The sequence below is a fragment of the Parus major genome, chromosome 7 (assembly GCF_001522545.3).
Source record: "Parus major isolate Abel chromosome 7, Parus_major1.1, whole genome shotgun sequence".
In the NCBI taxonomy this organism is placed as follows: Eukaryota; Metazoa; Chordata; class Aves; order Passeriformes; family Paridae; genus Parus; species Parus major.
The window spans coordinates 9248440-9261544 of record NC_031776.1 but is presented as its reverse complement, the minus strand read 5'-3'; the positions used below and the strand labels follow the sequence as shown (position 1 = coordinate 9261544).

The 13105-nt window shown below is 38.2% G+C and overlaps 1 long non-coding RNA gene across 2 annotated transcripts in view; it reads left to right on the top strand.

Annotated features, from left to right (window-relative positions):
* Nucleotides 1–13105, top strand: part of LOC107207753 — a 51180-nt gene that overhangs the window by 13242 nt on the left and 24833 nt on the right. For both annotated transcript variants that reach the window (XR_001522917.3, XR_004498301.1), the window contains exons 2-3: nt 10706–10952; nt 11200–11295. This is a non-coding gene — a long non-coding RNA (uncharacterized LOC107207753). The remainder of the gene's footprint in view (nt 1–10705; nt 10953–11199; nt 11296–13105) is intronic.

The window sequence follows — 13105 nt, the reverse complement described above, 5'->3', positions numbered from 1 at the left end:
ACCTAATTAGGTACGCAGCACTCAGCCTGTTCATAGACTTTGTCTCCACTGATTGATACTTCTCTTATGATCAGATTGTTTTTTATTAGAAGGTTGGGGCTCTACCAGATGATTTTAAGGATAAATTGAAAATAAATGACAGGCTCATGATTTACCTGGTATAAATCTGAAAAATACACACATTGTGCTTTAAATTGTCAAGCATAAATTACCATGTTCTTTCCAGAGTGTGATATCTGTTGTGGGAGTAACTGGTTTGTTTTAGGATTCCTCATGTTAGATAAAATTAATGATGATATTTTCTTCTATTTCCTTATTCAGAACATTTATTCGTAGAATCAACTCTAAGCTTAGAGTTTTCCAGGTGAATTTTTGGACACAGAATGAAATACAGGAACAAGAAAAACCCTTTCAGGCAGTAAAGCTGCATTTTTAATCCCAGCAGTGATCTGTCATTCTCTGTTAAAGAGAAGATGCTGGATGTATTTTTAGACCAGCTTAATTCCACTATCTGCATGAGGTTTCTCCTTGCAGTAACAGGAGTAGTGCTTCGATGTGGAGAGTTGACACCTCATCTGTGCAGAGGCAAGGTGCTTTCTTTTTTCTGTGAGAGAGGACGGTTTAAGGTTAATTCAATAATTATGCCAAAGCTATATGGATTGAGTAGTATTAGGTCTACAGTGAGAGGAAATGGACTTAGAACAGCATTGCAGGGAGCACCTGCAAAATCCTTCATCTGAGGAGTCAGCCAGAGATTTGCTTCTCTTGAGCTATAGTTTTTCTTCTATTGTCCTTTCTGGTTACTGAAGGCTTTTATTCAGTGCAGAGGTACTGGAGATGAAGTGTGAAACGGGACTAATTTAACTCCCCCATTAGTCCTGTTAGTCCTGCCTTTTGCTATTTTCCTCAGAGTCAGCAACCAGTGATAAGAAATTGCAGAAGGGTATGGGGGTGCATACCAATAGAGATAACAGTGAACAAATTGTTGAGGAGGTGGTAAGCATCTTTTATGCAGATGGAATTATAATAATGATTTTTCTTGGCCAAAGCAAGACAGATACAGTCATAAATAGCTATGAGTTTTGAAATTCTGCTAATCTAATTGCTCTTTTGAGCCCCATCTGTTTATACTGATGGGTGCAGTTTTAAAAGTCAGAATAAAAGAAAGGCACAAAGTGAACAACTAATGTACCTAACCAGATGCCACTACCTTGCCCTTAATTCTCTCCTGAGAGGATCAAAGGGATAACTCTACCAGCTGCTCCACATCTGAACTAGAATTCTGATTAATTGGAGGTACTGCTCTAGACAAAGGCTTGGTGGGGGTGGGAGGTGTGAGTGTGTGTTAACTGCAAACCTCAGTTTGGGGATGCAGTTCAAATATAGCTGAAGACTGGACAGCAGGAGTCTTCAAATTGAAAAATACTATTAAGATGTATCAATACTATAAGATGTATTAAGAAGCATGGGTCTGCTTCACAAAGGGTTCTAAAATGTAGATCAAGATCATCTCAGGGTAATTAAAAAATCAAAGGGTCAGAATCAGTTTCAGACAAAATTAGAGAGGTAGAAAATGCTCGTAATTATATGTTCAGTGCTTTAATAGAAGAAAATAAAAGGTTTGACCTGAAATGGAAAATGGAAACTAATCTGCAATATATAAGTGCCACTTGAGTCAGGTGCCCAAAGGAATTGGCAGTGTCAAAAAGCTTTCTGCTCCCACTTTGCCTTTGCAAAGGTGGATGGCTGATGCACTGAAGTAATATTTTAGGGAAAATTCAAAAGCCATTGCTGGCCTGGAAGAATGCCTGAAAGGAAGTGTTTGAGAACATTAAAGTATCTCTTCTGACATACTTAACCAATTTTCCAAGGGACACAGGTTATGAGAGATTTTTTTAACTTCAGTTTCAGCAATTTCCAGGCTGTATAATACTGTCCCTGAAGCTCTTGGAAAGGAGTTCTAACTATTTGTCATTCATAAGCCCCACTTCCCACTCTGAGTAGATTAAGATTCCAGATCTAGATTTGTCTCACTGGTACATGTCTGGGGAAAAGTCTAAGAGGTTCCTTTAGCAATGGAGAATTACCTCAGCAGTTGCAAACTCTCTAACAGTCTTAAAATTCAAGTGTGACATACATGGAGATCCCCATGAATATCTACAGGTGTGAGATGATCTGGCCAGTGATACTTTTATGTTCCCCAGGAGCCTTCAGGTCCTAGACAGAAGTATTTTTTGAGAGAATGAATGCTTTGGGATATTGGTCCGATTCTCAGTGAAAGCTTTCAGACTCCTCACATGCAGTTATTATGGATTCATGCAGTTGTACGAGGGTTTTCTTGCAGGATTGGCTTTTATCTGGAAATCTGTGATATTTTCCTGCAGCTTACATGCAGGAAGTTCTATATGTGTCACATTTATGATGTACATGGAAAGGGGTCCCCTTGCAAAGTCATAGGTTTGAGCAGACAGGCCCTTCAACCTGCATAAAACCTCAGAGATGTTGTCTTTTCACCTTAATCAGAATGGAAAAATGAGCCTTAACTGATAGGGACATAAAGGAAAAATATTCTTCTAGAGCTCTCTTTCAGTGATGTCTAAAGGATCATGTTCTGAGCATTAACTTGACGTTTCAATTTAACATTAACTGTATTATAAATTGTGACATAAAAAAAAGAATGGCCACTGTCATTCCTGATGCTATTCAAACCCTATGCAGAGGGACTAAAAGTGACTTAAAACCAATGATGAGAAATGTAAAATCTAGAAGCCATTTAATAGATCTGGTATTCAAAAAATATACTGTCTTTGTTTTTTAGTAGTTTTTTTCCATATGGGCTTAAAAGCCCACTTAGTGTTTCAGTTAGACATAATTAATTAGCAATGTAATTTCTACTGGTCTGAGGAACAAGGCTTGTAAATGAATGCAAATAATTAATCTATGCTAGCAAGAATTAAGACAAACATTGCAATTCCTAAGCTTGGAGCTTGAAATTAGAAACACAAGAAAATCCCAGTAAGTTAACACCAGGAGGGATGCACAACTGGAAACACAATATAGAGTTTTTGACAGTCAGTTTCACCCTGGCTCTTTGCCAGTAAGTCATAATTTCCTTTAGAAGGAAGGAGTACAACTCATGGCTTTACTTTGAAAGAATTTAATAGCCAGTACTTCTTTAACCTAGAATGAGATATTAGTGTCAAAACGGGATATCAATAGAATTAGTTAGAGGGAATAATGAGAATACACCAAATGATATGAGAGAAGATAATGATCAGAAATACTAAAAAAACACCAAACCAACCAACCCTACATAGCACCCCTCTCCCCCCCACCAATACCACATCCCCACACCTTCCTCAAATATGTCTCTTGGACCAAGTAAGAAATCATAAGGGCAATATGATATATATTAGAATATAGATAGGATATAAGAACAAGTTTGATAGAGTGAAAAGTTAAGCAGTACTTAAAAACTTAAGAAATCTGAACAGGCAAGACACTCCATAAGATTTATCAGCATTGATTATTTTGTAATATTCAAGAATTCCCCCCTTCCACTGAGCACTCCTTTATGCTTTCAAAATGTTCATTTCCTTTAGGCCTATCCAGGAGCAACCTCACCTGCCTAGACAGTAATCAGATTATGCTAATGGTGCTCCAGAGGCCCAACTAAAATTTAAACCTGCTGTGAGGTAAAACACCCTTTCTTTTCAAGCACTTCAAGACACAGTCTGATGCTGTTTTCACACAGCTTGTCAAGCAAGCTGATACTTAATGTGCGTATGCAACCTGCCAGTCTGATTTAATTGAGTAACTCAGCTTACCTGCAGTTTATCCAAGATCAGACCTTACAAGAAATCAAACACTGCATTTTGTAGAAGTGCATTTTTTGAAGACTGTCAATTCTTCTCCCTGAACCCTTTCCCTCCAAAAATTGCTTTTGTGGGACACTATGATATTGCCACCCCTAGATTTGGTATCTGAGTTGAGGTGGCAGCCCTTACTTTTGCTTGATTTTAGCTACAGATGATGCATCACTGGCAAATTAAATTTTTAATTATATAACACATTTCTTAATCTAACAAAAAAATAAAAAAGAAGAAAAAATATTACTTTTATGCACACTTAAAAACATCCATTGCCTCATTAGAATGTAAACAATTTATAATAATCCTTTTTAAATGCAGGTGTTTGATTAATCCCTTTGGACAACTATGTAACCTTCTGCTCTACCACTTTCACATTACTGCTAACCTGTTTAATTTCTAAACCAATTCTAGAGAACAGTTCAAGAGGAAGTGATGTAATTTGCTTGTTTCTCTTGGAGCTGCTTCTAAGCACATGCCATTAAGACTCTATACATGAATGATGGGAAAATAGTCATTATGTGTCATTAAAGGCTGGTGATGAACACACACAGCGTATTTCTCTCATTCATTACTGCTCAAATACGATCCAACTGATCCAGCTATATTCTTCTCTTACTCCATACATGCCTACTCTTTTCTTTTTTTTTTGTTTTTGCAACCATCCAGCAGGCTTTTACTTATCAAGCTCCCTATTTGCAAAGTAAATGGCACATATTGGGAGCCAGCCTTGTGCTGTTCGTCCAGCTGCTAAGTGCATTTAGTGTTTGACATGCTTTCACTTCATAAAGCTCTGCTTAGAGCTTTAACACCCAATCCTCCCAAGTGAAGATGTTGCAAAACTTACAGCACTTTTGAATTAATACATGAGATGGTTCCATATATCATTATTAGATCTGATAGCATGTTTCCCACTCATGAACCAATTTCCTGGAAGAGTATTTTATGCCCACAACAAATTTTAATCTAAAAGTGTGAGCCTATATTTCTACAGTTATTGCTTCTCTTTACAAACTGAAGGATTACAACTGAAGGATTACTTCTCTCTCTTTGCTGTCCCTGATAGTTCACATTCTGTGGGACAGAACAAGCTGATTTATAAAGTAAGCCAGTTTTTAATCCTTGGGTTTACACCTACATCGTTACAGTTAAGGATTTTGGAGCAAACTCACTCATTCTTCATCTGCAGCTTCCTTAAGAATTCTGTAGTAGTTTATTATGTTTCACCATGTCATTGTCTGGTAACATTCTGTCTGCTCAGCAAGGGTAACAGAAAGAAATAAGATATCCCACTATACTTACTGCCTGTCCTGGAGATGACTGGACTCTGTCTTCACTGGGAGGGAAAAGAGACTAGAGATTTTACTCTAATAAATGTAAAGCATTCCCTAAGCCTCTCCATCCACAGCAGTGCCACAGAAGACTACTGGGACAACATTTTATGGAGAAGGAGGTCTAAAACACGTGGAGGATGTTTACATGATACTGCTACCAGGAACTGAGCATGAAACAGGGCACTTTTGGGAAAAAGCTTATCATGAAAACTACGTAAAATTCCTGCCTCTGGCTGCCAGTAGTGGCTTAGTGGATTCCCCTGAGATGATATACAAACAAAGGGCACCAAAGTGTGCAAAGGACATGGTTATGTAATTGTGAGGCAATTTCTACGCTACAGAAATAAGATTATGGTAGTACTAAATTATTTCCTTTTTTTTTTTCTTGCATCAGACAATAGAACATCAACTATCAAAGAATTATGAGAGTTAATTTCTTTCCTGTTACTTTTACGTCAGTTTTCACAGGAACTAATTACAGGTAGTTTTCTCAGACATGATACTAATATTCTTTGTGTATCTGCTGGAAAAACTGCACATTTAACTAAATAGAATTAGTATTATAAATGTAATAGAATTAGTGTAATAAATACATCTGAGATACTAAATATCCATCAAATATCTGTCTGTCTAAATAAGCTGCTTCAACACTGCAAGCCAAGTTTAGACACATGCATTTTGCTGTGTTAAATATGCACATTATTCAAACTAGGGCAACTGATCTGTAGATTAGAATTATTTGTACAGGTAACTGAAACAAATTAAATGCTCCCCATTGCAAATCCATATTTGAGTGCTAAGTATTTAATAATTCAATTGGGGTAGAGTTACATACTTAGATAAAATGCTAGAAATCTGATGCAACCATTTGTGAAGACTTATTACATTTCTCCTGGGCAAAGACTGCAGATCAGCATTAATTTTCAAGACCTAATTTAGATGATCAAGGTTACCTTTCATTTTTGCAATAGTGCATTCTCTGTATAATATAATGCTTTGCCATGAACATCTTATTTTATTACAGAAAATTTTATTATGTGTGGAAAGATTTTTAAATTGTGTGAAAAAACAGTGTGAATGTACCTACATAGAGAATATTTTAGTACTCTGAGAAATCATCATTACAGAGCAGCTAGCAAAACTGCTTAAAGATTATCTCTCAACTACATTTATAGAACAGGAAACAACAACAAGTAGCATACTAAAAAAATCATATTTAAATACGAACTGTCTTCTAGATGCTGGATTTCCATGACAGAGTTAAGGGTAATACAATCCAGGCTTGTAGACCTGTGAGTTTTCTATCTAAATAATTCTCAAAGTTCTGACAAAATAGTCAGAAACCTTCTTGCACAAAGAACAAACAAACAAACAAACAAACAAACAAACTCCAGACAGGAAACTCCCCAGACCCATCAAGTTTGGAAACAGAACGTTCTGACTACAAGCACTCTGTCAAACTCACAGGACTTCAAACACAGTCTAATTGCAAAAATTGACTGATTGAGCTGAGAAATAGTTAAGGGATACAAATTCAGATATCTGCTATAAATGAAAAGTAATTTTATTTTTAGGTGATGCAATAAGCAGAAATAATAAGACTGCTGCAGGAGATACAGGAGACTAATTTATGTACAAACCCTGAGTTAATGAGTGACACACATTTTAACTCAGATAGATGTAAAAGAGTTAGATAGGACCAATGAATAGATATTTGCTGATAAGAAAGAAACAGATGTGAGTGCAGGGAACATAAAAATAGACACCTAAAGCAGCCAAAGTAATTTGGGAAAATATCACTATGTAATGAGGGTGGATTAGAGCAAAGAAATGCCCAAATTGCCTCTCACATAATAAATATAATCAGTGGCCTGATTTTATACTTTTTTAGGTCTCCTTTGATAGAACCCTTTTTCTGAAATACACCACAAACCAGAAGCTCAAAAAGAAGAGCAGAACCTGTGCAAGGAATCATTTACAGCAAAAGCAAAGCTGTTACTTAAGGCCTGAATACTGAAGACATGCAGTACTTAACTTTTGCTGTAATCCCAGTCATTTCAATGCCTCGACTTGTTGAATCTTTCCCTTCATTGTTGTCACTCAGTTGCCCTTGCCGCTGAGTGGTGTAAAGGCTGTTTAACAGAACCCCACATACCCTAAAAGTATAGTCCTGGAAGCCATTTCTTAACTGTCTGAAGGATGCTTAGACAAGTTTCTACATGCTCTCACACAAGAAGTAGCAAGAAAATTAATTTGTTTTCATAAAAGTAAGATTTGGAACATTTAGGATTTGACATGTAACGTGTCAGTGAAAGAATGAGAGCTCCAAACAGAGCCATCCATTTAGGAAATTGATACCAAAGCAAACTTTGTTGTAATCATTTCAGATTTGCTTGGGAAGCAAGGGGAGTGATGGCTAGGGTCTGCCATGGGACATCCTTTCTTGGAGAATGGAAAGTTCTCATCTGTTTTTAGAATGCATTTAAAATCCCTAAGGGTCTTTGATGATCAATAAAGTCCAAGGCTTTTAGATCTTGTCAATCAGAGTAGGTAGGCTTAGGCCAAGCAGAGTGGGAGAGCTAGCAGCAGACAGCACCATGAGGCTTATTCTGTGCATTTATTAAACCAACGCCTGTGTTGGCTGTAGTGATTTCAACTACTGGCTTGAGGTTTCTTTTCTTGGAATCAAGATCAAAGCTCTGATTATATGTATGGTGGCATTAACAATTTAATGCCTTTTCTTTTTTTTTTTTTTTTTTTTTTACAAGAGGGGGCCTGTTGCTGTTTGTGATGTTCATCCTGCCAAAATCCAGTTTGGGATGTTGAACACTCCCTATCCAGAGCAATATGGTTTTGTTGCCGCCTGTTTTATTGGAAAGAACATCATGCTGCAGGGGATGCATTTAATAGTTAATATACTTATTATCTAAGTGCAGCTTTTGCTATCCTCTGCATTTCACAGCCAGGTAGCCTGGTATTGAAGGATCACACAATTGTGTAAGTATCCCGTTTTTTTCATGTGGATGCCCAACAGGTGAAGTGACATTGAGCAAGATCCCAAGCTGTTAGGACAGTCTCCCACCAAGGTCACTATCAATGGCCACCTAAGCCACACAGTTGCTCTAACTCACACAGTCTGATTGAAATCTGGACTATTTTCTGAGGGCGAAGTCATCTCCACAGAGCCTGTACCTGGAGCTGCTTCACTCAGCAGCACTGCATATGAATTTGGCTAATTAGCATTGAAGGAAGGTAACTGAGGAACTCATTGCATATGGAGGAGTCAAAGCAGACTGCTGATGCCCAGCAGAAGCAGCACTACACTGAAATCTGGAGCTTCAGCAGATTCTCAGGGAGTGGAGAATGCCACCTCCTCTCATCCAGCAGCTCATGATAGGTTTGAGCTGACTGGCAGTCAGTAGCTGTCCCTATATCAGTCAATTTTTTGAGAGAGAAGCTGCCAATGTGCAAGGCTATTGATGGTTTGGAGGAAATGTGTTTTCTGAATTGTGTATGTGTTAATTCCAATATATTTGCCTCCCTCTCCTGACCGACACACTTCCCCACTATAGTGCAAAGCCTATTTCACTCCTATTGAGAAAGTACCAGCATGAATAGCAAAACTCCATGCTAACAGAGTATTTGAAACCTAGGCTTTTGTGAGCAAGGAAACAACTCACATAAATGTGGAAATGTTTGTTTTCCTGTTTGGCATTCCCCTAAGCATTTGCCTATTACTTACCTATTCTACCAATGAGCAACTAAGGGGTGATAGTAGATAACAAATATTTAGTAACCAAGGATGCATCTTTTTGCTTTACTCAGAACTCTGAGGGCATCCAGCATCCAGTTCCCAGTGAGTCTGGAAGTCAACAGGAACCCAAGAGCTGAGTTTAGAGTCCCTTTTGGCAAGAAAAGCACCACCTGGTGAACCACTTTGAAAAGCTGAAAGAAGTAAACTGGTTTGCAAACACGTAGCAAAGCCCTTTGTTCTCACAAAGAATAAGGTGGAGATACTTCCCTGCAGTGACACCAATCAGAGAGGGGCTGAGGATGGCATGAGGAGCAGGCTAAAAGGAAGGGATGGTGTTCATGGTACAATGCCCAGCTCCATGTGCTTCCTGTGCTGTTCCTAGCCAGGTTCTCAGGTACTGAAAAATGATTTGTTTGAAGGTCACCCATTCTTCTGTGCTTAAACAAAAATTTTTGGTAAAGTGTTAGTCATTTACAGAAGAATTAGACCATCAGAGCTGTAGTTTCATGCCAAGAAATCATAATATGGTTACACTGGGCCCAAGTCCAAAGTGAAAGTAGTTTGTAAAACCTGGTTAAAATACTTGTATAATTTAAGAATTTTTTAGGTTCTCTTCCATCCTTAAAATCTACACCCATGTGTACACATGGTTTAAGCATTATGTGACTGTTTACATGCCCTTTAATCAGCTGAATTAAAAAGCATCCCTGTGAGCTGCCTGTGTTCTTAAGTTTATGGAGGTCACTAGATTTAGTGGCATTGTATAGTTACAGATTACAGATTTACAGATAAGGACCTTATCTTGTCCTTTTCTGAAGGAATGTATTCCTGACAATGTTTCCAACTTTTGAGTTGGGGAAAAAGGGACAAGGGAAACAAACATTTGGGACAAGAAGCAGTCAATGATCCTAAATTGGAAAAGCCTCCCCTTTAGGTTGAGGCAGTGTGATGATTTTCTGCCTATCTATGTTATGTACTGGAACATGGTGCAGAGATCCTGAGGGCAGTACTGGAACTGAAGGCAGAGCAGCTGAGCAAATGTGGCTCTGTAGGACTGATTATAGTAGCTGTTCCTCATTGCCTTTGGCTGTGCCTGGATTAAGGGACAGAGACAATGGTGCAGGCAATGGATTTGAGTTGTGGCTACTCTGGTTAAAGACTGGGAAGAGTTAGGTAATTTCTGGTAAAAAGTGAAAATATCTTTCAGTGGAAAAGACATTTTCTTCTACTTACTTAGAAACCTTTTATTATCCCCCCCCCCCCCAGCTATATTTCCCCAAGTTTATGATTATCACCTTTATCTGATGGAATATGTATTTTCTTATGTTAAGCCAAATATCTGCCAATAAGAAGGTCTTGCCTGTCATGCTAGAGCAGTGTCCTGGTCCCAGAGGGTAGTTTCAGAGGCAGTAAAAGTGCCTTGGTGGAGCATAGAAAATTATGCTGACTGTTCTGCAGAAATGCCACTTCTTTAGGCTCTCAATCTCCTTCTAGCCCAAAACAGAAAGAAGACAGAATAAGTACTAGCTCTGCTGCAGAGTAGATGGAGCTTTAGGACGTTTGTCTGCAGTTTCCAAAGTTATCCTATGCCTTTGGAAAGGACTGTTTTGGAAAAAGCTTCAAAGAAAGAGAATCCATTAGGCTTTTAAAGTTATTGATCAGTTTATATGTTTTAGTCTTTCACCACTACAGGCTAGAAAAATTTTGATAAAAGCAGTCTTCTGATTAGCCTTTGCTGTTCTCTTTAGCTCCTAAGTTGAAGTCTGCTGAAGCGTCCTTAGTCTTTGCTGCATAGGCCGCTAAAGCCGTCTACCTTTCAGTGGATCCAAAAGCACGTGTTTTGGATTGTAAGCAAGAAACAAAGAATGAAGGAAAGCCAGGAAGTCATCAATCTAGGAAAAAAGTTAGAGTTTTAACTATGGCTCCTCCCAACAACTGATTAAAGGCTAAGACAGCAGCTTGGCTGGAAAGACTGCTTCCCTCCTGACTCCCAAGGTAAGCAAACATTGTAAATGCTCTGGGAGAGTGGCAGCAGAAAAAAGGTGGAAAATTTCCCTTAGCATGGACTTTTCTGAGAAGGGACCAAACAAAATCTGAATAACCCTTCAGCTATGAGATATGCTGATCTTAGGTATGGATTGGAGCTCTGCAGCTCATAACCATTATTAGGTGAGAGTTTTATGTGGACTGTTTAAACATAAAAACTGATGTAATATGGCACATGTATGTGTTTTCTCGACAGCAAAGAAGTGAGGGCCACACACAAACATGCACAGGATTTCTTTTGATGCAGGAAGCTTTACCATTCAAAACAGTTGCCCCAAATGATGAGTTGAAGGTAAGCATTCAGATTAGAACTGGGCAGCAATTTCCACCAGTGTTGAAAGTACCTGGCAGTTGGATCCAAGTGCAGTATTGAAAATATGGAGGTATTGCATTAACTCTCTGCAGCAGTGATTGCAAGTGGGAAAACTACCAGCTCATAGTGATGCTGAACTGAAATGAAGTAAAGTAAGAGCACAGAAATAACTTCACTAACATTCAGTGGTTGTCACGTGTACCAGCATCATCTGGATTTAACAACAACAGATTAGCAGGATCATTAAAAAAATCCAAATAAACAAAACTGAAACACAACCGAAACCAAAAACCCAACTCAAAACCTCCAGACCACGCCCCCAAAATTATAGAGAATAAAACTCTTTTCATTGGAGAGCCTAGGAGAAGCTGAGTGGCTATATTGCCAGGTTTTCTCAATATATATTATGTATAATTATTAAGTGACATATATATGAACTCATTTATGAGAAGCTATTAGGAGAGCTAAGGATAGAATACTTTGAATTATGATGCTAAGACTCCAAGCTAACTATAGGTCCATATAAAGCTACTGAAAACCTACAGCTAATTACAGGCCATAAATGAAGCTGAGAGCAAGCCAGCTCCACTAAGATAAAAAAAAACAAACAAGGAAACCAACCCCAAAAAACACCACCATAGGATAACTAGGAATGGCAGAATAAGTTATGCTGTAAAAGACATCAATATCACAGCACCAGCATCACACAGTAACTCCAAAACAGACACTGGATTAAGAGTACAAAGGAAACCTTTGCCCCACACCAGCTAGGAAAGTAAGTTAATGATGTGAGTTAATGATATGACTGAGGTGTTCAAGCACTGACTAACCATGGTTATCCATTCTCTGCAGTACCAATAACACGCCCTGGCCCCCAAGCTGAGTACAAAAACCCCATCCCAACCCAAAAACCCCAACCCTCGGCAGGCCTGGATAGAAGTGTGGTACAACAGGAGATATTCTGATGTTGCATATGGAAAGCTGCTCCCTGCCATATTTTATATATATATATATATCAGTTTCTGGGAGATGGGCCAAAGGCTGAAGGTGCCACTCTCTGCATTGATCCTTCTGGCTCTTTTCAAGAGCTGAAGCAGATGAGGGGTGGGGGAGAAGAGGAACATCAAGGTATCAGGAAGATTCAATGCTGAAAATAAATTATTGAGTTCTGTTTTAAACATCACAGCTTCCTGTCATTGCAGTTACAGCCACAGTAAATTGAAAATGTGTCTTTAATTCAAAGTACTGGAAAACAACATGTTGGGCTTGGCCTTTTGGGAAAGTCCATTTGTTGTAACTAGATTTCAGTAGGCATTGGGCACCTGGGCATTACTGAATTTAAAAATCTCAGCCTTAAATTTTTGCTGTAGAGGTCTAAGGGAGAATTTTTGTATGTTATTGAGAGTAAAGTTAAGTGGATTTCAGAGAGAAACTTTTCAGAAAACCCCACTAATTATGTTGCTTTGGTAGTAAAAGATCAAAAAAGTCATTACCAGATTAAACATACTTTTCATTTTTTGGAGGCTTTGCTAGATCACATGACTCAGGTAGTTAATTTAAAAACTAGCCCTTCTGAGTTTCCCACTTTGTACAGATAATGAGTGATTCTAAACACAGTTGGTTATTAAACTTTTGTAAACTATTTGATCTCTTAACTTTCCTTGATAAAACATTTTCTGAGAAACAGAGAAATGAACCAAATATTATAGACAATTTTAATACTTAGAACAACAAAAACCCCATAAAACCCTTCCAATCCCCACTCATTTAGTTTGAAAATTCAGTTCCT